The sequence below is a fragment of the Pelobates fuscus genome, chromosome 4, assembly GCF_036172605.1.
Source record: "Pelobates fuscus isolate aPelFus1 chromosome 4, aPelFus1.pri, whole genome shotgun sequence".
NCBI classification, from domain to species: Eukaryota; Metazoa; Chordata; class Amphibia; order Anura; family Pelobatidae; genus Pelobates; species Pelobates fuscus.
The window spans coordinates 198,358,260-198,372,691 of NC_086320.1; positions in this window are offsets into that span (position 1 = coordinate 198,358,260).

Sequence of the window (14,432 nt, forward strand, 5' to 3'; positions counted from 1 at the left end):
AGGCCCAAACAAAATGGCGACACGGACACAGCCTACCACAACTCGGACACTAATCAAGCCTCCCAAGAAACTACAAGAGTTCTATGAGTGGATCCGCATCAGCCTTTGGAAAAAGCTTCATGCCCAGAGACGGATTTTTCAGATGGCGATAAGAGCGGTAGCTGCATGGATCCGCCCGGCAATCCGGCGCCGTCTAGGCGGGTGTCCGTTTCGTACCTCCAGGGCGCCCCCCCGCCGGAGCCGAGGACCAGCACAGGGGGAAACAGCACCAGGTTTCATGGGCACCAGCACACCCACCCTCACGCCTCAGGGATGGTCCCGCCGACAGGCTCGACCCGCCCGCACCTCAGCGGTCCCAACTACCCTCACCCAGCAAGGCGCAACCTCACACTCGACAACTTACAGTGTCGGTCACGGCGCTGACCAGGAGCCAGAGCAGCTGGAAACTTGCGGCAGACACAGGCGGAGAGCCCCTCCGAGGCCCACAAGAGGGAGAACCTCAACTACTGCACACTATCTAGGGGCACCGGGACTTTACCTAACTGGCGTGGGCTGAATAAAGAATAACTCACAAACTGTCAGTCCCGAGGACTAGAACCATCTGGGCATATCAACCCACTATCACCCAGCGGTATTTCCCTCATTTTACATGACTCTTATTTGTTTGCGCTCTCTGGGGCATATGCCCAGCAGACCACCCATTATCGAACTCTAAGCGTGTTCACTTTTAATCTCTCTCTTTTTTTTTTTTTTTTTAGTTGTATTATATTTTGAGAAGTCTCTTATTCCACAGTATTGCAATTGCTTTGAGCATTCAGGAAAAACGTAGCAGGCAGTGTGCTTTAATAAGCTCAGTTTTACTCCTTTACTATATTCAATGTGCTACTCGCTCATGCAATTCTCTTGATTCAGCAATATAATTTGCAGCAAATCGTTTATTTAGATATGACATGTTCAGCCTGCATTTCGTCAATGTTAAAACATACCCAAACCTGTACATAAAGCATCGTCAAGTTACATTAGCTCAGCATGTCCTCTACAAGTAACATTTAAACATTGCTATCACAGGATGCTAGAAAAGCTAGGATCTTATATTATGACCTGTTCACAGCCCAGGGCTGAGGTGCTTCCCCAGGGAATACTCACCTTAATTACAATTGTTATGTTAGTGGCATTTCAGCTGAGTGATAGCTTACAACATGAAAACCAGACAGCCCTCTGAAGCACTAAGATACACTGAGAGTAAACCAGTTACTACCAGTTATTACTTAACACAATAGTGATCATGACAAAGCATCGCAGAAGGGCACAAATGTTGATACCATCTTGTTGCTTTCTTTCTTAAGTGCAACTCTGAGGTCCAACGAAGTCAGGATGCTGCAAGCTTGTTCGTTCTCTAATAGTTTATCGTTCAGACATACCTGCCTAGTTTACTATGCCTTTAAAACAAAAATGTGCAAGTTTTCCATGCCACTGTTTAACCTATGTTTATATGTATACGTACGCTGTTGTGGCGCATGACCATGCTCTGTACTTACCTGCACAACAAAAATAAAGAATTAAAAAAAAAAAACTTTCATTTAAATTTGCATTTAATTATTTTGCATGTAATACCGCAAGGCATATAAAACTGCAGTACATTTGAAGACTGATATATTTTAAAACTGTGATACATTTTGAAAACTGTGTTACCTTTTATATCTTGAGGCCTTTAGACTGTGGTGCCTTTAAACTTTGACTTTTTGCACGTGGTTGCCTTTTCAACTACCTTGCAGGCACTTTTGTTATCTATTTTGCTTCCCCTCGGTCCCAGTGATTTATTCTCTGTACCCTGGGTGTTTAGGGGCCATGTAGGCCTCTCCCTGGTCTCTAAACAGCAAACACACTCTGAATAGGCCCACATGTGTGCAGTTTGTGCCTTATTGGGCCTAATACAGATGACTTGCATTGTGGGAATACAAGTTGTGGCAGCCATCTTGGATAAGGGCAATTGCCAGAAAGTGCCTAAAATAAAGGGAAAATTACAGTAAACATACCACACTTATTTGGTAAGTATTTGCAGGGTCTCCAGACATGGATAAGTGCTGTCTTCAGCCTGTTTTAAAGCTTTTTCGCTGGTTTCTCATAGAATTTAACAGTGCACATTTTTTCTTAATACTTTACCACAGGTAATATTTAGTTATTATTATTTGTCAGGTGTCTGATTCTTCACCAGGATCTGGTTATGAGGAGAAAACAGTGGAAGGAATCGGTTATGCACTGACTTCCTCCAGAAGGTTGTCGCTTCAGCATGACCTATCACTGTGCAGCCACATGACATGCAGGCAGGGATTACAAAGTAAGTTCTTAGGGGTAAGTAAGGCCTTAGGGGTAAGAAAAGAGGCCAGGCTTTACCCTGTGGAGTAAGTTATTTCCAACCCCAGAACTACACCACCTAAGTTGCACACTTATGGATCATAGGTGTGATGTAGAATTATTTAAAAATCTTTATTGCACCTGTATTGAATTATTGTACTAACTCCATTTTAATCTCACATAACCTCACATCATGACAGACCCTCCATTTTGTCTACATTACATGACAGAATTTCCTAACAGCATTTAGTATAATGAATAGAGACTGTATTTTCTATAAAGACATGACTAACCCCGGAATTGCTGAATCTCCTGTAATTTGCAACATAGTATAATCTGAAGGCCATGAGAGCACTGTACTAATGAAATGTTCTATTCATAAAAAGAACCCTGAGCCTGATCACGAGTCTGACATCACTAACTACCCAAAATGGCTAGCCGCCAGATTCCCCCTCCCATCGAGTAAAGACGACATCCCATGATGGGAGGGTGCCCCACTAGTCACTCAAATCCCTGAGCCAATTAATAATATTGATGGGTGGACATTGACATAGCCACTTAACATTTAATCCAATTAATGATGTTTATTTGTTATTATCTGATATTCAATGATGATGTCATTTTGCCTTTAAAAGGGTCTGCATACCCGTTTTCTAACCAGATGCCATTAAATTTTCCCTCTACTCCACTTTCTCCTTCTACTCCACCTTCTCCTCTCTCCTCCTACTTCTCCTCTATTCCTCCTTCTCCTCCTCCTACTCCTCCCTCTACTCCACCTTCTCCTCCTCCTACTCCTTCTTCCTGCTCTTACTCCTCCCTCCTCTTTCTACTCCTCCCTCTACTCCACCTTCTCCTCCTCCTACTCCACCTTCTCCTCTTCCTACTTCCCCTGTCCTTCCTACTCCACCTTCTTCCCCTCTCGCTCTATCCACTACTCATTCCTCCATCTCCCCACTACCATATCTATATCCTTTATATGCTTCCTTCCTTCTTATTCCTTACCAATTTCCTCCGCTCATAGACAACTCTGCCTCTACCTGACAATATTATATTTTGAAGAAAAGTTGCTCTGGCCACTCTTCCGCCACTTCCCAGGGGGTAATACCACACTAACGAAAAATTATTCTAACGGAAAATTATTCAGACTGGTGGAGGTGCACTTCATCATGAAAGAACTGTTTTGGGCACTCTCAAGGAAATAGTGCGGTCCTGATCCAGATTCCCATGGAAGTAAGACACCTGTATCATCACTGGGAGGTGGCTGTCCCTCATGTTTTCTTCACTAGGTCCCCAGAAATCTCATGAAAGGAACCTGACTCATTAGAACAAAACATGAACAATCAATTTACAACTCTCTACAGAGGGGGGTCAGCAAGAGAACTGTAAATAGAAAGACAAATACCCCCCAATCTCACACAGAAATAGGTGAGGAAACCTCTTCTACTGCTCCTCATGGTTGCTTTGAACAGATGAAAGAAGAAACAAGACACCTTTCAACAGAGCATGCAGTAGCTTTACCAGATCCTGACTCCACTCTGTTTGCGGATAAAGAGGAAAGGTACCATACTGGATTTGCTGTTGCTACAGAAGATCAGGTACGTCAAGCATCTTCACTTTCCTCACCCACATCTGCTCAAGACGCTGAATTGACAGCCTTCTCAGTGGCATACAAAATGCCTGAAGGAAGACATGCCAATACCTACACTGACTCAAGATATGCCCTGGGTGCAGCACATTATTTTGGATCAATCTGGAAGATAAGAAGCACCACTCAGCTGACCAAAAGCTGCCAACCAAGCCACAAGTGCACCAAGGGAAGTGGACAGAATGGTGTCCACTAAAGAAACTTCTATACTCACCATGTAGGTCCTACCCACAGATCTCAAGCTTCTGAAAGAATGACAAGCAGTTGCTGACCCTGAAGAAATACAAAGCTGGAAAAACAGAAAGGGGCAACCCTTGAAGACGGGCTGTACTCCAACACTCTCAAGTACTGTTTACCCAAAAACATGTACTGGGCAGTGGGCCCATGGAACTTTATACCTATCCAAGACCCTCATGAACTATTTGATCTCTAAATACTCTAAAGCACCTAGAATTACTCCTCTAATCATCAGTTACTGCCGATCCTGTGTTATTTGTGCCAAGGACAGCTCAGGCAGAAGAGGAGGAGAATCCTAAGCACCTAGCTAACTCTCACTATCCCTTTCAAGAATCCAAGTGACAAAGATCTGCTGGGTCAAATATGCACTAGTTATAATAGACATTTTGTCAAGATGGCCAGAAGCCTAGCCGGTCATCAATGTGACAACCAAGACCATATACCCAATAGTGCATTGTGAAAGTTGCAGAGATCACTCAGTGGATTCATTGTTCCAGATTCAAGACTCTCTCTCTCTCTGCAACATGGGAAGTAACATTTGTTGATTTTGACACACTTTTGACTCTAAAGGAAAAATGACTTGTTAAAAAAAATAAAAAGATACCAACAAGTAGGTGTTTGATGGCCATAATAATGCCTGACCACCTGCCATCGATGGAAAGCCGAGGACCCCAAAAGGAGACCTCGTGAAGCTAAAGAGATCCAAACGCCAAGCTTCCTCAGGATTATTTGTCCATCCTGAGTTTGTGGTGATATTAATATTGACTAAATGATCCGAGTCCACCTACGCTGATGTAGCGTGGGACAGGTTTAATACTACGATGCATAAGCAAATGTGCCCTAGCCAAGGTTATTATGTCCATACACATAATACATGACAAGGTACTCTTGACACACCACATTCATGCTCCAGAACACAAAGAGGAGCACCCCTCTAAAGGGAAAGTTTGACACATATATATTGATGCCATAGGTGTGCCAAGGGGGGTACCATATGATTTTGCAGTAAAAGGAAAGTTTGAGTCCATTTTCCCAACCGTCACTGCTAATAATATTTTGATTTGCATTTATTATATCTATTGCAACCAACAACGTTTACCTGTCACCATGACTTGTTGTGCCTATACTCCAGATAACACAGGTCCATATGGTAATGTAAGCTTGTCTATTTTATGATGTCCCTCTGAAGAACTAAGAAGACTTTAAGAACCGTTACTTCATAGGGTTTTGTGCCTTTGGGCTAACCTGTCTTCTGAAACTAACCAATAAAGTTTATCTTTTTTAGAATCTAACATTTCATAGGGGGGGCTGATGTAGAATTATTTAAAAATCTTTATTGCACCTGTATTGAATTATTGTACTAACTCCATTTTAATCTCACATAACCTCACATTATGACAGACCCTCCATTTTGTCTACATTACATGACAGAATTTCCTAACAGCATTTAGTATAATGAATAGAGACTGTATTTTCTATAAAGACATGACTAACCCCGGAATTGCTGAATCTCCTGTAATTTGCAACATAGTATAATCTGAAGGCCATGAGAACACTGTACTAATGAAATGTTCTATTCATAAAAAGAACCCTGAGCCTGATCACGAGTCTGACATCACTAACTACCCAAAATGGCTAGCCGCCAGATTCCCCCTCCCATCGAGTAAAGACGACATCCCATGATGGGAGGGTGCCCCACTAGTCACTCAAATCCCTGAGCCAATTAATAATATTGATGGGTGGACATTGACATAGCCACTTAACATTTAATCCAATTAATGATGTTTATTTGTTATTATCTGATATTCAATGATGATGTCATTTTGCCTTTAAAAGGGTCTGCATACCCGTTTTCTAACCAGATGCCATTAAATTTTCTGAAGTGCTTTTAACCTGAACTCCATGTGTCAGTGTGAACTTACTTCTGCGTATACGCAATTTAATCATCTCAGATTTGGACAGGAACAGATAGACATTTAAACATATTTGTTTATTTCTAAATGAATCCACATCAGGTGGACGCAGACCTGTCCAAAATTTTACGCCTACCATTGCAGGAGGCCAGCCAGCTGTGACTTCCACTGCTGTTTCTACAAACATGAAATAGGTGATTAAAGATCCAAAGGCTACTATGGAGAGAGATATTAAAAGCCAAGATTGAAGAGGCAGTCTGAAGTATTCAGGTTACAACTGACTTCTTCACAGAAACTTCCCTAGATGTAACTAGGATATTCTCTGGATCAAATGGCTTTGTCTATAGCAGCTAAGAAAGCATTATGGTTCTATTTCTGGGATGTTGACTCATCCTCCAAGTCTGCCCTCTACACCATTCTATTTGAAGGGGTGGTGCTGTTTGGGGAAACTTTGGATAATTCCATTGAAAAGGCAAATGAGGGCTGCAAGATATTGGTGCCTTAGGATGGAAGTTCCAAGGATCCCAGCTCCTCATAGTCTGACTGGAGAACCTCCAGTGACCAGTATTTCTGAGATACATGGAGCTACTGGCCCTGCAGGGAATACTCCAGAGGTAACTCATGGCAGTTGGTAAACCTGCCTTTCAAGGTTCTAATAGAGCTATAACGCAGTCGTTTTGCTCTTCAGCAATGAACATATCTCCACCAGTACTAGGACCTCATTTTTCTGATCACACATACCTGGGCTCGTCATACTCTGGAGGCTTGAGTGGTATCCATGGTCCAGATTGATATAGACTGGAGTTTTTTCTTCAGGCACAGGAGTCTCCATACCAACAGGAGTATTAAGACCAATGAATCAAAAGGTATAGCACTGAAGGAAGAAGCCTTCTGGACGAAGAGGTGATTTTTTTTTTTAGGTTCCAGAACAAGAGCAGTTCCAGGGACAAGTTTTGCCTCTCTTCTGGTGCTAAGAGGAAAAGCACATGAAAGCCTACACTGGACCTAAGAGGGGCCAACAAGAGGCTGAATGTCAGAGTCTTCGGGATGGAGTCAATCAGATCCATATCTCAAGCAATCTGGAAGGATAATTTCTTTACCTCTATATATCTCAAGGATGCTTACTTTCAGTCCAATCTGCAGAGATCTTCGGCATTAGCTCAGACGAGAACCTACCATTTGGCCTCAATGTGGCCCGAAGAATCTTTATATGTGCTTATAGTGTTATTGAGAGTCCAGAACTCCACCTGGTTCCATTATCTGGAGGATCTACTTCTGATAGCCTTAGACCCTCAGAAGGCAGGCACACAGAGGTATATAGTTCTTTCATAACTCCTAAAGTTTGGCTGCTTGATGAATATCAAGAAAAGCAGTTTCAGACCAGCTCAGTGGTTGACATTCCCAAGTGGAAAATTATATGCTCTGCTTTTCCCTATCTTGGGAACAGTTCCACAGATTGTAAAGGTTTTCTCTCCCAGTTTCTTCATTTCTGCTTGGTAACAGCAAGAAAATAGATGCAACTACGAAGAATCCTGGCTTCCACCAGCAGACTTGTCAGATGGGCCCAATGGCATCTCTGGATTCCTTACAGATCCTTCCTATCTTGATCTAACAAGAGAAAGTTTATTGGAGTCAGCCACTTACTATGTCCCCATCAGTGGAGTTACACCTTACCCTGGCAGCTGAAAGAGGGATTAGATCTCTGAGTTTCCAGTGAAAAGAACCTCATTGGTCAATTATTAGCACGAATTCCAGTTTTTATTAGATTGGTTGCACAGTGTTTGGACCATGTTGCACAATATTTCCATTCATTGGTATGGAACTAAGAGTAATGTTCAAGGTTCTTCTTCACTTCAGAGGCTTTCTGAAGAATGAGTGGGTCCAAATTTGCTCAAATATCAATGCAACTGTATCCTATATTTACCAAGATGGTTCTCACAGATACGTATTGATGGAATTCCAGCCCATAATAATCAGGGCACAGAAGAACAACCAGTGGCTCAGAATACAATGGTTGTTTGCTGGAGCTGAATAACTGTGGACAAGGTGGATTGGCAACCATGTCCTGACGTATCCTCAGGGTTGACGCAGATTGTCTGATACCCTACATAGATCTGATGGCCATTTCTTGGACCTACCAGGTCCAGAAGTATTTTTTACATGCTAGGACCAGAATGCTCAGGTTCAGGATACACTGGCTCAAATTTAGAATTTTAGTCTGATGTACATATTTTCCTGTTTTCAACTTTACTAAAAAGGCAATGCAAAATTTGACAGTGGAAGACCGTGTCGACTCTAATTCCTATGATGAATAAGATGATTCTGGAACCTCCAAGGGAAATTCCTGTACGTCCAGACCTATTACAGGCTTTACTAAGCTTGACATGCTTTTGTCTGTTGGAATTACTCCTCGTTCAGGCCTTGAAAGGTTCTGTGTTATAACACTCTAGAGGAGCACTTAGCTGCACTTTGCTTCATATAGGCATTGATTGAAATCCTGCCTCCACTGAGTGTGGTGAAGCCAATATGTGACGTACCACTGGTCTCACGGGCCCTGACTGAACCATTATTCGAACCTCTAGAAGGAGCTTCCATTGTGGTAGCACAGAAAGTGCTGGTGACTGGTACCCCAGCAAGGAAAATGGGTGAACTCCAGACTTGATCCTGTGAACCCCCTTTCACTACTTTTCAACAGATATGGTCGTCTTGCATTTGGCACCTGAAGATCCTGCCTATGGTGAATGCTTATCTATGTCATTCTCTACCTGTACTGAAGGGTACCGATTGAGCGTTGATATCCCTGGTGCTTTGCTTCATGTAAGCAACAATTGAACTCAAGCCTCCGCTGAGGGTGTTGAAACCAATATGTGACGTACCACTGGTCTCACAGACTCTGACTGAACTTCTAGCAGAAGCTTCCATGATGTTAGCCCAGATGTTGCTGTTGCAGGTGACCGGTACCTCAGCAAGGTGAATGTGTGCACTTAGCTGCACTTTGCTTCATATAGGTATTGATTGAAATCATGCCTCCACTGAGTGTGGTGAAGCCAATATGTGACGTACCACTGCTCTCACGGGCCCTGACTGAACCATTATTCGAACCTCTAGAAGGAGCTTCCATTGTGGTAGCACAGAAAGTGTTGGTGGCCAGTATATGGTTGTCTTGCATGTAGCACCAGAGATCCTGCCTAAAGTGAGAGCCTTTCAATGCCATTCTCTACCTGTACCAAAGGATTTGGGGCATTCTCCACTAGTGCTGTTACAGCATCTCGTGGGCTTCCATGGCAATGGTCTCTGCTGAAACTTTGTAAAGTTGGCATTTGTACCTCTTTGAACTAGTTTGTCCTGCATTACATATTGGACATTGAAGCAATTAATGAGGCACAATTTGGACGTCACGTCCGTTCTCTACCTGTGCTGGAGGGTATCAGGGCACTCTCTTCGCATACTGTTGCAGCATCATGGGTTGCCATGGCAATGGTTTATGCTGACACTTTTTGTTAGCTAGCATTTGAACCTCTTTAGACACGTTTGTATGGCATTTCATACTGTTAGTTAAAACAGTCTATGATGCACAATTTGGTACTCAAGTACTTAACTCAGTTCATTCTTCTATCTATGTTGAATTATTCTGATTATGTGACTGGCTATTCTGTCCCTCCCTTTGTAAGCTTGGGTATTCCCCATGTGTATATGCTGCCATGATTAGCCAGGAAAGTGGAAAATGTATTCATACTTACCGTAATTTTCTTTTCCTGGCTATTATTCATGGCAGCATATACTTCCCACCCATTAATGTCTCTATTTATGTACTGTAAAGCTTGTAAACTGACTGAGGACCTTAGGGATGGAGCCTCCTTTTAAAACCTTGGTGGTTTTCCTGTCCTATCGGCTGTAGGGGAGGAGCTAACCCATGTGTATATGCTGCCATGAATAATAGCCAGGAAAAGAAAATTACGGTAAGTATGAATACATTTTCCACTATATATATATATATATATATATATATATCAAAGCTTTTGCACTCCAACCTCCAGTCAGAAAAATAAACCCGGTGCCGGGTGTCAGACATCAATGTTTCAGTTCCTCAACGAAACTTTCATCAGGACATAATTTACGACACCAAGAGGGGGCTCGGCGACTTGCCCTGCATGCCGCTGGGCTCCCTCCGCTAGGTGCAGAGCTGCAGACCGTGTGATAGAAGTCTCGCAAGCACCCAGAGCATTACCATAGCAACACTCTGGGAGCTCACAAGACTTCTATCACACGGTCTGCCGCTCTGCACCCAGCGGAGCTGCAGACCGGAGAGTTAACCCACCGGACCACCAGGGAGAGACACTGGACCAACAGGGAATTCAATAAAGGTAGGCCTTCATATTATGCCCCCCCCACAATGTAACTCCTCGTCTCCCTGTCTGCACACACTGTAACCCCTCCTCTCCCTGCCCCAACACTGTAAATCTTCTCTCTCTGCCCCCCCAATGTAACTCCTGTTCTCCCTGCCCCCCACACTGTAACTCCTCCTCTCCCTGTCCCCTCTACACTGTAACACCACCTCTCCCTGCCCCCTCCCACACTGTAACCCCTTCTCTCCCTGCACTCCACCCCACGCTGTAACCCATTCTCTCCCTGCCCCCCTTCCCACACTTTAAACCCTTCTCTCCCTGCCCCTCTCCCCACACTGTAACCCTTTCTCTCCCTATCGCCCCCACACTGTAACCCCTCCATTTCCTCTCCCCCCACACTGTAACCCCTCCTCCTCTCCCTGCCCCCCTCCCCACACTGTAACCCTTTCTCTCCCTATCGCCCCCACACTGTAACCCCTCCATTTCCTCTCCCCCCACACTGTAACCCCTCCTCCTCTCCCTGCCCCCCTCCCCACACTGTAACTCCTCTTCTCCAGGCCCCTCTCCCCACAATTTAACCCCTTCACTCCCTCCCTCCTCCCACTGTAACCCCGTCTCTCCCTGCCCCCTCCCCACACTGTAACCCCTTCTCTCCCTGCCCTCCTCCCCACACTGTAACCCCTTCTCTCCCTGCCCCCCTTCCCACACTGTAACCACTTCTCTCCCTACCCCTCTCCCCATACTGTAACCCCTTCTCTCCATGTCCCTTCTCCCACTGTAGCACCATCTCTCCCTGCCCTCCTTCCCACACTGTAACCCCTTCTCACCCTGCCCCCCCACTGTATCCATTTCTCAACCTGTTGCCCCCACTGTAACCCTTTCTCACCCTGCCCCCATTAGAGCCCCTCCTCCCATGCCCCCCACACTAACCCTTTTCCCCTGCCCCGCCCACTGTAACCCTTTTTCACCCTGCCCCCACACGGACCTCCCCCGCTGTCACAGCACACACACACTCCCTCCCACACTGTCACCCTGACCTCCCGTCTCTGTATGTATGTGTATCTCTGTGCATTATGTGTCAGTGAGTAGCTGTGTACATAAGTGTCTGTGTGAAATTAGGTATCATTGTGTGTATGTCTGTGTGTATCAGTGTGTGTATTTGTGTGTCTGTATATTTGCATGTGTGTCAGTGTGTGTGTCTCTGTATGTGTGTGGAAATGTATACACTGTACACAAATGCACATCTGCATTCAAACACCAACATTCACACACATACTCCATACAAAACATGCTTACATTGAAACACACATTGTGTATATTTATATTTTATATACACACACTGCATCCACTACACATGCACTGAAATGAAACGCAAACATTACATACAAACACACCTCTGTATTAAAACACTAAAATTATAAACACCCCTTCATTCAAACACCAACACTACACACAAAAAGCACACTTGCATACCCACATACAGACACCCCTGTATCGAGACACAAACATTACACACAAGTACATCACTACATTCCAATGGCAACAGTACATACAAATACACCCATACATGCACACATATACTTTATACAAAAACATGCTTGCAAACGCTCAAACACTGCTCACAAATATAACACTGTAAAGATAAGCAAATGGTAGATCCCCAGCTGGCATAGCATTGTTGAAGTTCTCTGACAGATGGGGGATCTACCTTTTGGCCACACTTGCACTAGACGGGGGGGCCAGAAAACATACTCGCGCTAGGACCTTATCTACATTAGTTCCACCACAAGGATAATCAATGTGAGGTACCTGGATGAAAGAGCTGGACACAGAACTTCTGATTCTGAATGAGTCTGTGAGTAAGCAGTTGTATGCCTCTAAAACAGATTACCATGATGTGCCAAGTTTCTGCCTCTAAAACTGCCATAATACCCAAAATTATGCCTCTCACACTGCCATGAAATGCCAAATTTATTGCTCTAATACTGCCATGATTTCCCAGAATTATGCCTCTAAAACTGCTGTGATATGCCAATGTTATGCATCTAAAACTGATTGCCATGGTCTGCCAATTGTATGCATCTAAAGCAGATTGCCATGGTGTGCCAATTGAAAGTCTCTAAAGATGATTGGCATAGTGTACCAATTGTATGCCTCTAAAACTGATTGCCATGGTGTTCATTTTTAAAATATGCATTAACATTCCCTTTTATTCCAGAAGTTTGGTCCTAAAGGGGTTAAAAGCAAGTGTGTCTCGAAAAATTACAGTTTTCAAAAGTGGGTCTCAGCCCATAAAAGTTTGTGAAGAGTTGTTTTACAATGCTGCTTTATTCCTGTATCTTGTAGCTATGCTATTCACTTACCAAGTTTGGGATATTTATTATACATACACATTATATATTGTTTTAAAAAGGACAGAAATTACTTTTTTCAGCATCCTATTATTTACACACATTACAATGTTACATATTCATAAAATGTTAAAAATGATAAATATGAAAAAGCTAATTATCGGACAGTTTTTCTTATAATAATTTTTACACATTAAGTGCAATTAAAGAAACAGTAACACTAACCCTGTACCAGGGGAAGGCAACATTCAGCACTTCAGATGTTTTAGACTACATCTCCCATAATGCTCTTACAGCCAGGGCCGCCATCAGGGGGTGACAAACATGCAGTTCCACTGGGGCCCGCACGCTGATGGGGCCCATCGGGTGGCCCATGCACTTACGCCCACCCAATGGGCCCTATATCTTCAGGGGCCCAGTCAGCGCTGTGGCCGTGTAATAGCACGATCGGGCCCCTTTAAAAAATAAAAAAATGCAGCCGCAGCAAGTGCTGCTGGGAGGAAGTGGTCACTTCCTCCCAGCTCACTCCGCGCGGGAGGAGAGACAGCCCTGCAGTGAGGGAGAGCCATGCCGACTCCCAGTCCCATCAGCCCCAGCCACCCTCCTGCAAAGAAAAGGTAAGAGACAGGAGGGTGGCTGGGAAATGAGCTGTATGCATGTATGTATGTATGTATGTATGTATGTATGTATGTGTATATATATATATATATATATATATATATATATATATATATATATATACACACACACACATATATATATATATATATATATATATATATATATGTATGTATGTAATTATTATGTATGTGTGTATATATGTATGTATGTAATTATTATGTATGTGTGTATATATGTATGTATGTTATTATGTATGAGTGTATGTCTTTATGCATGTATGAATGTATGCAAGTATCAATGTATGTCTGTCAGTATGTATGTATATATGTCTGTATGTCTGTCAGTATGTCTGTATGTATGTATGCCAGCATCAATGTATGTCTCTATGTCTGTCAGTATTGTATGCATATATGTTTGTTTGTCTGTCAGTATGTATGTATATATGTATGTATGTATGTATGTATGCCAGTATCAATGTATGTCTGTATGTCATTATGAACGTATGTCTGTGTATGTGTGTGTATCGATGTCTGTATGAATGTATGGCATTATGTATGTATGTCTGTCAGTATGTCTGTATATATGCATGTATGTCAGTCTGAATGTATGTATGTATGTCTGTATGCCATTATGAATGTATGTCTGTATGCCATTATGAATGTATGTGTGTATGGATGTTAGTGTCTGTATGTCTGTCAGTATGTCTGTATATATATATATGTGTATGTATGTATGTCTGTAGCAGTGGCGGATCCAGAACCTGATCTCGGGAGGGGCACTTGTAGATTATTTAAAGAAATAATCCAGGCACAATAACCACTACAGCTCAGTGTAGTAGTTATGGCGCCAGTAGTGCCAGGATCCCATCCCAGAGTAAGTAGTCAAACCGTTTAAGAACAGTTTGACAACTTACCTGGGGTCTGCTGGGATATTGGGCATAGGATCAGTGGTATGTGTTAGGGGT